The following is a 12,600-nucleotide window of genomic DNA, read 5'->3' on the forward strand; positions in this document are numbered from 1 at the left end:
GGATTTTGCTCGAGGTTTCGGTAACAAAAATAAAAGGACAGAATTATTAACATTATGATTCGTATTCGAAATATTAGTTGCATCCTGTGGTTTATCAGTCGGGTCGTAGTGACGTGACGGACTATTTGCGATTTGCACCCAGATGAATCTTGATTTTGTAGATCGCACGACCGCACAGAGTTACACTGGCTGTGCCTGCGAGTACACGACCGCTTCAGCTTCATGGCGTTGCCGCTGGTGGTGCATGTGAATACACGACCGCTTCAGCTTCCTGGCGTTGCCGCTGGTGGTGCATGTGAATACACGACCGCTTCAGCTTCCTGGCGTTGCCGCTGGTGGTGCATGTGAATACACGACCGCTTCAGCTTCCTGGCGTTGCGTTAATGACCCTCGGGGGTCGGGGTACTCATATCGCTCGGGTCACTGTCCTCGTCACCACTAACAACGTCCAAATCCGCAGGAATGCGACTATCTGGCATCCTTCTCAACCTGTCGTGACTATACTTGTAAGAGCGTTTGCCGTCTAACGGTTTTAGAATATATTGGTCCCCCTCCAAAATCTCTGCTATCCTAAATGGACCCTTAAATTTCGGATCTAGTCTACATTGGTTTCTCTCTTCAATTTTCCGTAGCACAAAATCACCGAGGTTGAACCTAACCACTCTCGCCTTGGTTTTATCAAATCTAACCTTGTCGTACTTGACACTAGCCTCTATTTTTTTTTTTTTTTTTTTTATGGCTTGGCGCCTTACATCGGAGATATCTATTGTCTTTTCCTCTATATTATCGGGTAGCATCAAGCCGTATGGCCTTGCTGCTTTACCGATCAGCAGTTCTAACGGGCTTGATTTCGTTGCATGGTTGGTGGTGCAATTTAAAGCCAATTGTATTTCCCCGATCGCATCTTGTCAAGGCCGCCCGGTCGTTTCTACCGTCGTGAACATATTTTTTAGCGTACTCATAGTATGCTCTACCTGTCCATTGGCCCTACTAGCACCGGTTGCTATTAGGTGGAGTTTAATGTTCCTATCTTGGCAAAAATCTCGGAACTATTTACCCGTTAGGACACCTCTCTTGACCCGTTATCATCCGGCAAGGACTGCCGAATAAAAATATAGTACTTAAGTGCTTTAGCGGTACTAAGGGAAATCTACTTTACGAGTATGATGCAGATATGCGAATTTAGTGAAGACGTCGGCCAAAACAATGACATATCCTTTCGAACCACTTTTACCGCTTAGTTTGCCCGTTATGTCCACGTGAACTGTATGCCAAGGTATGCTGGTCTTAGGTATAGGATGTAATTCAGCTTGTATTTTACCTGAACTAGCCTTCGAAACTTGACAAGCGTGACAGTTCTCTACGAATTTGCGAACGTACTCCGCCATTCCTTCGAACCAGTAACACTCGCACAGTTTCTCAAGCGTTTTATCCCAACCTAAGTGCATAATTGACTGTTGCACATGGTCAATAACAGACCATCTAAAACCTCCGGGGACAATGGACAAGCAGAGAGTTCTGCCTTTTCTCTGTATATTACGATGAAGGGTACCGGACCGTAATTCATACGTATTCGCGATATCTCCCGTGAGCTCCTCGTTCTGCAATTTATTGACGATCCGAGAAATTTGGGAGTCGCGACGTTATTCCACTAATAGCCAGTCTTCGGAGATTTCGGTCAGATTGATTTCCTTCTCTACGACTTCGTTGATCGTAAGGTGATCCAAGTCTACGGGATTTCGCGAGACAAAACTTACGTGGGCCATTCATTTACCCTCCCGGTACAGAATGTCAAAAGTAAAAGTTTGTAAGTAAGCCCACCACCTGTAAACCCTGTCATCTAAATTTACCTTACTACTGGATGCCTTCAAAGGGGTACAATCGGAGACGACAAGAAATTCTCGTCCGTGGAGATAATGACGGAAATGCTTGACGGCGTTCACAACTGCTAACTTTTCTAGTTCGTAAGAATGATACCTAGATTCCGCAGGGCTACTTCTTATACTGTAATATTCTATTACTCTATTTTTACCTTCAATCTTGTGCATTAAAATAACCTCATATTCATCCGAACTAGCGTCGATATGAAGTTCTATCGGAAGTAAGCGCATACAAGGGTTTCATTACCCGTGAAAATTTAGGGACGAATTTTCGGAAATAAAAGGTTAAACCTATGAACTGCCTAAGCTGTGTGACGGTCGTTGACGCAGGTAAAGAACTCAAGGCGTGCATTATACCCGGGTTGGGACAAACTTCTCCGTCGTAAATTACATATTCCAAATAGAGCACCGATGCCTTTAGAAAAGAACATTTTGCAAAGTTAAAGGAGAATTCGGCTTTTACAAGAGTATCTAGTACGGTGTGCAATCCTGTTAGGGCTTGATCTATCGCGTCGGCAATAATTAGGACATCATCCAAATAGACGACAACGTACGTGTAACGTCAATTCACATCAGAGACCAGGCCACACACCACGGACAGGATGGCACCCAGATGTCTGCATATCCTTGGCACGCACCCTCAATAGTCTTAAGTGCCCACCAGGGGCCTTGGCATTTTTATAGTTAAGGTCCTTCGGACCAAGCGAGTATTTCCTGTCTTAAATTTCCCTTTACGTTTATTGTCTACCACGTGTTAGCTTAGAAAGTTGGTTTTCTTCACATCTGGTATGTTCCGTTGGCAACTTTCTCGCGAGGGCGGCTAAAACCCTTCCTGATCCACCAACCGTCCTATTATCCAATCGGAGACGGTGTCTATTGCCCTCATTTCCTTAACCAAAATTGTCATCAACAAATCCGATAGTCCCGTGTCCTTAGACACACCCACCCCTAGCTTTCCTCAGATACAGTATCGTCAGTAAAACTTCACTTATTCTGTATCCTTAGAATAGTCAACATATCTATATCGGTCTCTACCCTTATAAGTCGCGTACTTAATGTATTGTTGTAACTAAGTCTTACATAACGTGGTTGGAATGAATTGTGATTTATGCTAATTCAGTGCGTGTTACATTGTGATTGGTGAATTCACAATAAAGGTTGATTAAAACAAAGTTAATTGTTGTGTTACGACTCAACTATATTTTATTTCCACCAACCAACCCTAAAAATTACGTGACATACGAATGGCACGTTGGCTGTTATACTTGGTTTCAAAGGAATCTCAAGAATGATCTCTCGTTTCGTTTGTTCGCAACATCGAAATCAGCAGCCGCTGCTGAATACAATGAAGGAAAGTGTAGTACAGATCACTTCGACCAAATGATTTCTTATGTCACCACAATTAAAAAGGGTCAAATGCTATAGAAGACTTGGTATGCGGCTACTCCTGAGGATTTCCGTAGTAAACGCTTTGATGGTTTACAAAATGGTAGCAAGGAAAAACATAAATATTAGAATATTTAGACAAGTATGAGTTGCAAAAATTATTAGGATTGTCCGAAAATATAAGAATCCCCATTTTCGACGGAATCAGCATAGTATTGCTGTCCCGAAAATGACTTCCGGAAGAAACATTAAACGCGCACGCACTTATGTTATGCAAATAAAGGACATCGAATGGATCGAACAAAGGCACAAAAGAATTCGAAGAAAACAACTTATTATCCAAATTGATCATCGAGGGTAATCAAGGCTGTATACTTCCTAGAATTAGGATGAATGGGGGTTTGGAGAAACCCACCGGCCATGTCCAGAATAATAAAATATCTCGCTTTTGCAATCTCGCGACTTGATCCGCAATGAGGGGTAAAGGATACCGATCCGCGACCGTGTATTTATTTAGTTCTCGAAAATCTACCTATCATCTATCTGAACCATTGTCTTCACGAGTAACACAGGGCTCGCGAACGGTGAATTACTAGGCTTTATGATTTTTGGCTGTAATTAAATCGCTTGTTCTCTCACGTACTATTCCGCGCTCGCGAAGTTTATTAGGACTCCTTGTACGGCGATGTTAGGATCAATTAATTGTACTTCTAACTGGCCTGTATTTTTTTTTTTTTTTTGTACGAGTACGTAGGGAACCCGTAACGGATGAATCTCTGAATTTTCGAAAAGAAAGATTAATCTACCTTTATCACTACCACGTACCTCATTGTCAACTTCATTAACATCGATCTCGTTTTCGGCGGTTTTATTACAGGCATTAATTATTTTGTTTTGCACATAGCGAGGCTATTTTGTGTAATATTACGTTAAAATCTTGGCTTAAAATTGAACGAGCAATCGCGATATCGTATTGTTAAATAACTATCAGCGAGAACGTGAAAAGTTTATCTCTACCCGCCGACACCTGCAACGAATAACATTTGAGCGATACGTTTAGTACCAATATTTCTTATTCCTTGCATTACTACTATATCAATCGTTCTTTTGTCAGAAATTCTCAAGACTGCGGATTCTTTAATTAGCGAACACTCGGCTCCGAGATCGGGGTAAAATGGAAACGACTCACCCGGATGGCTTGATCTACCAGTTGGCGCCTCCACTACGTAGAAGTCGATTCGACACTCGGTATTGAAATTATATTCAGGGCACTGCTTTGTAAAGGATTTTCCTCCATAATCAGATTGGTAGCTGCGCACCATGCAGCGGAGTAGAAAAATTGTTAGGTTCCACACTCGATTTTTGCACTAGCGACGGAATTAACTCGCGCACGATGGTCGTAAGGTCTTGCACTGTTATAACCGGCACTGATCCCACTACTGATGTCGGGTTTACATTAGAATTAGGGTTAGGGGCGTAAAGCGAATCTTCGTTTGGATTACACGTCGTCGTTATGCAATAGAGAAGACATTGGCTAGTGCAAATACGATTACCATAGAACCGGACAAGTAACCGTGGTAATTAGATACTCGAGAAACTAATGACAATGATCCTAGGTTCAATAACGAACCCGCGGACAACGGGACGGTAGCCGTACGCACTCGCAAAGATCTAAGTCGGGATCTGTGTCAATAGTCGCTGGCGTTAATCTCTTTTTTTGTCGATGAGACCGCAAGAGAGAATGACTTTCCGTCCCGGTGATACCCCAGAGGAAAACTATGACGAGGTGTGTCTAAGGACACGAGATCATCGGATTCGTCGGGGACATCCTACGTTCGGAAAGTAAGGGAAATTGACGTTGCTGCTAATTGGCCAATCTCCATATCGGTAGTTAGAAAAGGATGCTAGCTGCCCTTGAGGGAGAGTTGCTAGTGGGAGACGTCGTTCGTGGAAAAATAGGTCTCTCCTGTCTTCCCGTAACTGGGACAAAGACTGTGTATCTGTTGAAGGATTTTAGGTAACTAGATATTAGTGTTTATGACGGTCCTCGGGCTAGCCGATCACGTACTGTGGAGACGCGTCGACATCTGGTAAACATCCTGCCCGGAGAATAGGATCTGCGTGTGGCAAGCTACGGGACAGAAACCGTTGAAATGTTTACTGCCACGTGCCGCTACAAATCTTTCTTTTAAGGAGAGCTATAGGATTACTCAATGCCTTTGTTAAATGGAGAGTTCGTCCCGTTGACCGCGGCCACGTTCGGCGACTAATTGTCGCCTTGAGCCCAAGCTCATTTAGTTACAACTGTAGATTTTAATTACAATGTTTTTATGGATTTTCCCGAGGTTTCAGAGGGAAGGCACCGATGTCCTCTTATCTCCGACATATTAAATTACATTCAAATCAAATATACGAACAAGATCTATTGACTTTTAATTATTTTTTTGAAGCACTAGTATCAAATAAAATTGCGTCATTACGAATACAAAAACAATAACGTTGATATAAAAATGTCATCCTGATACACAGTTTAACGTGATACAAGTGTATTATTTTAATTTAAGCAGAAAATATCTAATCATATTTAACGATTTTGAAAAACATACCTCTACTAAACCATCTACTAAGCCATCGGCAAGGCCCTGAACAGCAAGCAGTTCAGCAGTTGTTAAAAAACTAGATAATTGTTCCCGAACCACATTTAATTCACCGTGATACATAAAATCAACCAATGCAACCAAATCATCGAATTTTACATCACGAGATATTATAACAGGATGCTGACATGGATTTTCCTAAAATAGAATAAGTATCATTTATAAAATATATGTTAACAGTAATAAATTATTAAATTCTTAATTTCACTCTACCTTAAATAAATCTCTAAAATATGTACTACATGCAGATAATAGCATTTTGTCTGCTCTTATTCCTTTTTCCTTCGCAGCTTAAAGTTACATCGACGAGATCTTCTTCTGTTCTCAGCGTATCAAAAGCACAAGTAATATGTTTTAAGTAATTATTCCACCTAAGAGAAAACTGTTGAATCCGTAAAACAATTATATTAAATTTGCAATTTTTAATCTGAAAAACATTTGACTTCAATGAGTATATTTTGATTTTTACCTGCCGGAAAACTGATGGAACAAAAATTTGTTACAACTATCATGTACTTATGTAATTAAAACAAGACAAAACTTTTATAAATATAAAAATTGTCATAAAAATTTTGACGCAACGCATTTGAACATTTTATGACTCATTGTATTAACATCACATTATTTCTTTTTTAATGAGTATAATAAAAGCAATAATATTTAAACAATACATACATGTTTAAATGGCTTTCACAATATGGCTTTCCCATAGAGCAGGAGGCTTATTACAAAATTCACGTCATAAATGTAACTTTCTTCAACTTCCTAAAGCAAAAATTATAAGTGTCCACTCAGGAATACCCAACATATTGAAACACTTAAATAATACAAATTTCATATTTGGGTATTACATATTTCTAAGAATTTAACACTACCATGCTTACCATGCTTTCATTAGCATGCTTCAAATGACTTTATATTGAAATTATTTGTATGGTATGATATGCATTTCCTTATCACCCTTTATTTTTCTTTCTCCTTCTGCAGAAGAGTTAAGGCTATTTGTATCCTCCCTATATTTGTCTATTATACATCCTACATACTTTCACAAATAACAAAAAGTAGCAAGGACAAATATAACTTCAATGTATACAGTCATCACAATGAAATGTCAATCACCTTTTGCAGATCTAAAATATTAAACGTGAAACGATGATCTTAATTTAGAATAGATTATAGATACACAATCTGCTGGTTTCTTCCTTTCTTAGCAATGATCTGTTCCATTGTCAAACAAGTATTTCCTTCAGTAGCCGGATGAAATGCAAATTTATATTGTATTATGCTTATCATTATACTGCAAGTACTTTGAATTACTGAAATTGCAGAACCATTTCCTGTTATTGAATGCAAAACATACAGCACGAACACGTTTTCCATTATCAAAAAACGCCATACAAATGTCTCATCCATTGTATTAAAGTGATAAGAGATAGACACAGCACCAGACCTGTAGCTCATAATACGACAAGTTGCACCAGTTTCTCAATTTTCCCCAATTATATTCAATGTTTACAATAATCATCCTTCATATAAAATTGTTACCTTTATCCAAAGCATACCACCTCTCTCCCCCTCTTTAAAAATACGACCTTTTTCATCTTAATGTCTCCCAAAAACGGATTTAGCAGAAAGTATACGACATCTATAACGATCCAATTAGAAACTACCAGAGCATGTGTATTTTAAGCGGACCTTTAAACGTCGATTAAACGCGTTCTCTATCCAAGCCTGGCTGAAACATAATTACTCATACCCCCAGTAATCCGTCTCTAAGTGATTCCAATCAACGTACCATGTAAACACGAATCCAACGCGTTCCAGGAATAGGATCAACTGCCTGTAGTTGTTTAGCTGTACATGACGAGTATAATTATTTCGGGTACTCTTGCAGTACAAAACAGACACCCAAACGACAATATTTCAACGCAAAAATATTTAAAACAATAGTTATAAAAGCGTAATACTTAATACCGCGCTTGACATCAGATATAAGCAAAAATAAATTTCTTCAAACAAATTTCAAGTTAAATCTTTAGCTTGTGTAATTATATCAAACTTGTTCAATTAACAATGAGCAATTTCCATCGTGTTTTGACAACTGACTCATCAATGATGTATTTCCTTGGAATTGGAAAAGGAATGTGCATAATTTTGTCCTTCGTCAACACTCAAAATATTATCTACATGCTATACTTAGGGATTCAATTTTATAATACGTTGCCTCATTTTCCCATCACTGCTTTCCTATTATCAGTCACTTGAACTGTAATATAAACCAGTCTTTTATTTCCATTACTATTCTGCGTACCATTTATCAGGAACAATACATTTTATTTGTTAATCTAATAACATGCGAAGTTCCTCATTTGTCCCAACATCAATCAATGGATAAGTGAATTGAAATCTGTGAAAATAAGTATCTAGTAATACGACTTCCAAACCGACGTAATTATTGCAATGATTGTTAAATTTCAAAACAATTTCCTATCCATATTAAACATATTACGTATATGTGCATGTCTATTATTTCGATTAGTTGCTCTACTTGCGGTAGTTCGCCATTCTGGATCATCTAGACTCAACAAAGATGCATTCAATTTACTCCATACCTCAAAAAGCTCTTATTATCAGCTTGGTCAACTTTGAACAAGGAATATTAATAAGCCAGAGTAACTCGCATACAACCATATTTTTTTTTTTTTTTTTTTTTTTTTTTTTTTTTTTTACGTGGAGAAATCCTCATGGACACTCTGCTGTTGCAGTAATTGCGTAACAGCAGAGTAGTGTCGGACTCTTACCGACTAAAACTCCACGATGACCACCCTACGCGTATGACAGGGGTGCTCCAGGATCCTCTTATGAATTAACTTCAGTTGCACCCCCTTCACGCGTTCTCTTGTTCTAGCCAGTCCTAATATTTCCTGACTATTGAATTGGCGTTAGGGGGGGCCATTACCCCTAGCGCTGTCTCTCCTTATTGATATTCACCGGAGGCTTGCCTTGTGTGCTTCGACAACTCGCATACAACCTGGTGGTACAAGCTATGAAAAAACTTTTCCGGACATGAGAAAACACATTTGCACAGATAACGAACAAAAGGGATTAGAGCTCACCAAATAAGATTTGCTACAATTTGCTGTAGTTCGTCACAATAAGCCTATGAGTATCGCGCGTCAGACGATTTTCGAATTAGTTGATGCTTGGATGTTCAAGATACGGAAGCGCGGAGTGATGAGACGTTTATGTACAACTTGATCATGGTGCAATCCATTCGTCAGCCAGAAAACTTCATGTACGATTTTCTAAAAACAAAGACTTTCCGTCCCTTCTTTATCCCGTACCAATCCTCTCTCGTCGTTCCTTATCTCATACACAGACAGGCCAAATAATATTGCCGATGACGGCCAACAGCCTGGGTACATGTACGGGTCTCTTGCCTGCGACAGAATTTTGTTATGTGTAGTGTGCTGGGCAGAAAAGCATTTTTGGCATTAATATGAACTAGAAGATTGCAGAAAAATTGTAAACATTTTCCAAATTTTATTAATTTCATTTTATTTCTTAAAGTCTACGAAACTGTTAATCAACATTAAGCAAATATACAAAATCTTGACGTTCAGAATAATAGAGCGAATATTTTAAACGATACTACTAAATCTACAAGCTAAAATGTACTATACAAATTTTCTTTAAACTATAAGACATACAAAGTATATATTTCTGAAAATAAAAAATATCGAATCGAACACTCTTCGAACATATTTCGAACGCTCATTATTACGTATATTACCAAACCAATACATATAATATAATATATAAACCAAACCAATGAAAGGCGCAGAGATTGGAGAACATGGGGTCCCCGAGCGTGCGGTACGTTTCAGCATCGTTGCGAACACCAACTCCCTCCGCTTGTCCCAATGCCATCTCGAACGGTGAGACTGCAAACAAAAAATATCCATATATACATCAAGATAGTAATGCGATTTCTATTCCTGCAGCACCGACGTAACACACGGTGCTCCATAATCGCTCGAGATTTCATATAGTTGTTGAAATCTCTACGCATTTGGTAGATAAAACGTTGCGAGAAATCCTCTTGTCAAAGTAGTCACAGTTAGGTCTTCCAAACCTAATCGCTTGCATTTTTCCCGCTACCTCAGCGTTGTAACGGTACTTTTATTTCTGCCAACTTAGACATGAAATCGTCTAAACTGCTCAATTCAGGACACGATGGCTCTTCTTCCCCGGGATTCTGTTGAGACGATCCCGGATTTTCCGTGTCTTCACCATTGTAGAGTTCATAATTTGTATAATTTACCTTCTTCAAGCATTGTTTTTTAAGATCCTCCCATTTTGAGGCTGTTGATAATCGCCGGATGCGTAAATCATTTTCAGCTTTGGAAAGAGCGCACGTCAGCATTGCTTCAATCCGTAAATCGCGTCTGCGGTTTCGGCGACACTTTGATTGTTTGCGGCGAACTTTGTTAATCCAAGTTACTAACCGTTCAGTTTCACTTGGCTTGTCGGCGTTCGGTTTTGGAAGTCTCTCCTTTGTCTTCGTCATGCTTTCTTAACTATTTCACCTAATTATTGAATAAGTAAAAAGTATACTAACTTGTATCCGGCTAGTGTTTGTCGTAGAACAAAACAGAAGAGATTCACACAACTGCACACAAAGGATTTGAAACCACCGAGCAAAACACCCTCCTCACAGCAAAGTCGTAAGATGACTGAAGGAAGCCTACGCTGCTCGTCTAAAATCCGCTTTCTATACCCCCACCCCTGTCTTTATGACGTAGTCTTACGCGCGAAAATGGAAACTAGTTCTGTGTAAAATCTTACGTCGACCTTACATTCTTAGAATTTTTGAAAAATACTTTAATCCAATTAATTTTTAAATATATGTGCGACAATTTTAATGCTAAATTTTATATATTTTGTACATTATATTAAAATTCTTCATTTACAGGAAATAATCAATAGCGTACGAAAATGTACTGCGGTTAATTCTAACCAACCGCGTGCCCCATTTTGTAAACGTCATTTCCGGTACACGTATTATTTGGCACGTACATTAATGTTAATGCAAAAATCATTATTCCAATGATTTTAAGTTACATACATAATAAATAAAGTAGGCTGTAGACTATGAAATTCGTATGAAATAAGCAGAGAATAGTAACTAAATAAATGTATACAGGGTGGTTGTAACAGCCGATACAAGCGGCAAGGGGGTGATCCTACGCGAAAAAGGATGTCGAAAATATGGAATAAAAATTTTTTTTTAATTTTTTTTTTTTTTTTTTTTTTATTTTTCCATCGGGACAACTATCTACAGTGAAATCCGTTATAACGAGACGTGATAAAGTGCACGCGTACCGAGCGAAAATTCAAAGTCGATTTTCTCGAAAACAAAGCCTCAAACGAAAAATTTTTATTGTATATTTTCGACTTCTTTTTTCGCGTAGAACCACCCCCTGTCCGCTTGTACCGCCAGTTACCAACCACCCTGTATATGGAACATAAATCTTGTAAAAATATTAATATGTCGGATTACGATTCGAATTTTGGGCGCGCGACGACTCTTCATGTGGACTAGCCATCGTTTCACAAAGCCGAGATTTTATTTACACGTATATACAGGTCTATCACTAAGCTTAACAAATAATAAGTACAACTAATAATAAGTCTAACAAACACTAAGCCTAATGAATAATACGATCTACGAATAATTAAATTAAATAATACTATTAGCAATGTTTGAGTTCAAACGAATCCACGGTCACCGGGATAACTCCTTACTAAGCGAAACTAACTTAGACGCAAATGCGATCGTCGAAAATACTCGATGTATCACTCTCCAAGGCAATCGCAAGAATGCCAGCCTCATGGAGATTTTTCTCCCTGTACGATTGCATTTTGTTTTCTATACCCGTTTGGAAGCATCGAGAAGGTTCCAAACGCCGTTGCTAGGCACACTCGTTGGAAGCATCGAGAAAGTTCCAAACGCCGTTGCTAGGCACACTCGTTGGAAGCATCGAGAAAGTTCCAAACGCCGTTGCTAGGCAGTTTCTGCCTGGAGTTTTGATTACTAATACAATGTATGTCCCATTGCATCGGCACCTCCGAGGCAACATCACACGTGGCTAGGCCCGCTCTCGAGGCCGCATGCCGCCACAACCACATTTCTCGGAAAACACATACAACCACTCCAGACCTCCGTTAGATAAAACATCCATCCCGTGACCGTGGCTACGTTCAGCGACCGATTGTCACCTCGAACCCAATCTCGCTTATTACAAATCTTAAGCAATTACAACTATAATAAAATCTAGGCTAAGGTACTAGAGGATGTTCCCAAAATTTCCAAGGAAAGGCTTCGGCTTTCCTTTCATCTCCGACAAATATATTTGTCGGGTTTACATTAGAATTAGGGTTAGGGGCGTAAAGCGAATCTTCGTTTGGATTACACGTCGTCGTTATGCAATAGAGAAGACATTGGCTAGTGCAAATACGATTGCCATAGAACCGGACAAGTAACCGTGGTAATTAGATACTCGAGAAACTAATGACAATGATCCTAGGTTCAATAACGAACCCGCGGACAACGGGACGGTAGCCGTACGCACTCGCAAAGATCTAAGTCGGGATTTGTGTCAATAGTCGCTGGC

At 39.2% G+C, this 12,600-nt stretch overlaps 1 long non-coding RNA gene across 8 annotated transcripts; it reads right to left on the minus strand.

The window, feature by feature from the left end:
• Positions 1-5,669: 5,669 nt before the first annotated feature.
• LOC126867943 (uncharacterized) lies at positions 5,670-11,743 on the minus strand. 8 transcript variants are annotated; one of them, XR_007690467.1, is made up of 4 exons: positions 10,545-11,740; positions 6,808-9,867; positions 6,599-6,688; positions 5,670-6,350 (listed from the first exon to the last, which is right to left on the minus strand). It is a non-coding gene; the product is annotated as an uncharacterized LOC126867943 (long non-coding RNA). The 8 variants fall into 8 exon arrangements; XR_007690464.1 differs by having other exon boundaries at positions 5,670-6,061; positions 6,137-9,867; positions 10,545-11,743; XR_007690466.1 differs by having other exon boundaries at positions 6,599-9,867; positions 10,545-11,741.
• Between the last annotated feature and the right edge of the window lie 857 nt (positions 11,744-12,600).

The sequence above is a fragment of the Bombus huntii genome, chromosome 7, assembly GCF_024542735.1.
Source record: "Bombus huntii isolate Logan2020A chromosome 7, iyBomHunt1.1, whole genome shotgun sequence".
Classification (NCBI taxonomy): Eukaryota; Metazoa; Arthropoda; class Insecta; order Hymenoptera; family Apidae; genus Bombus; species Bombus huntii.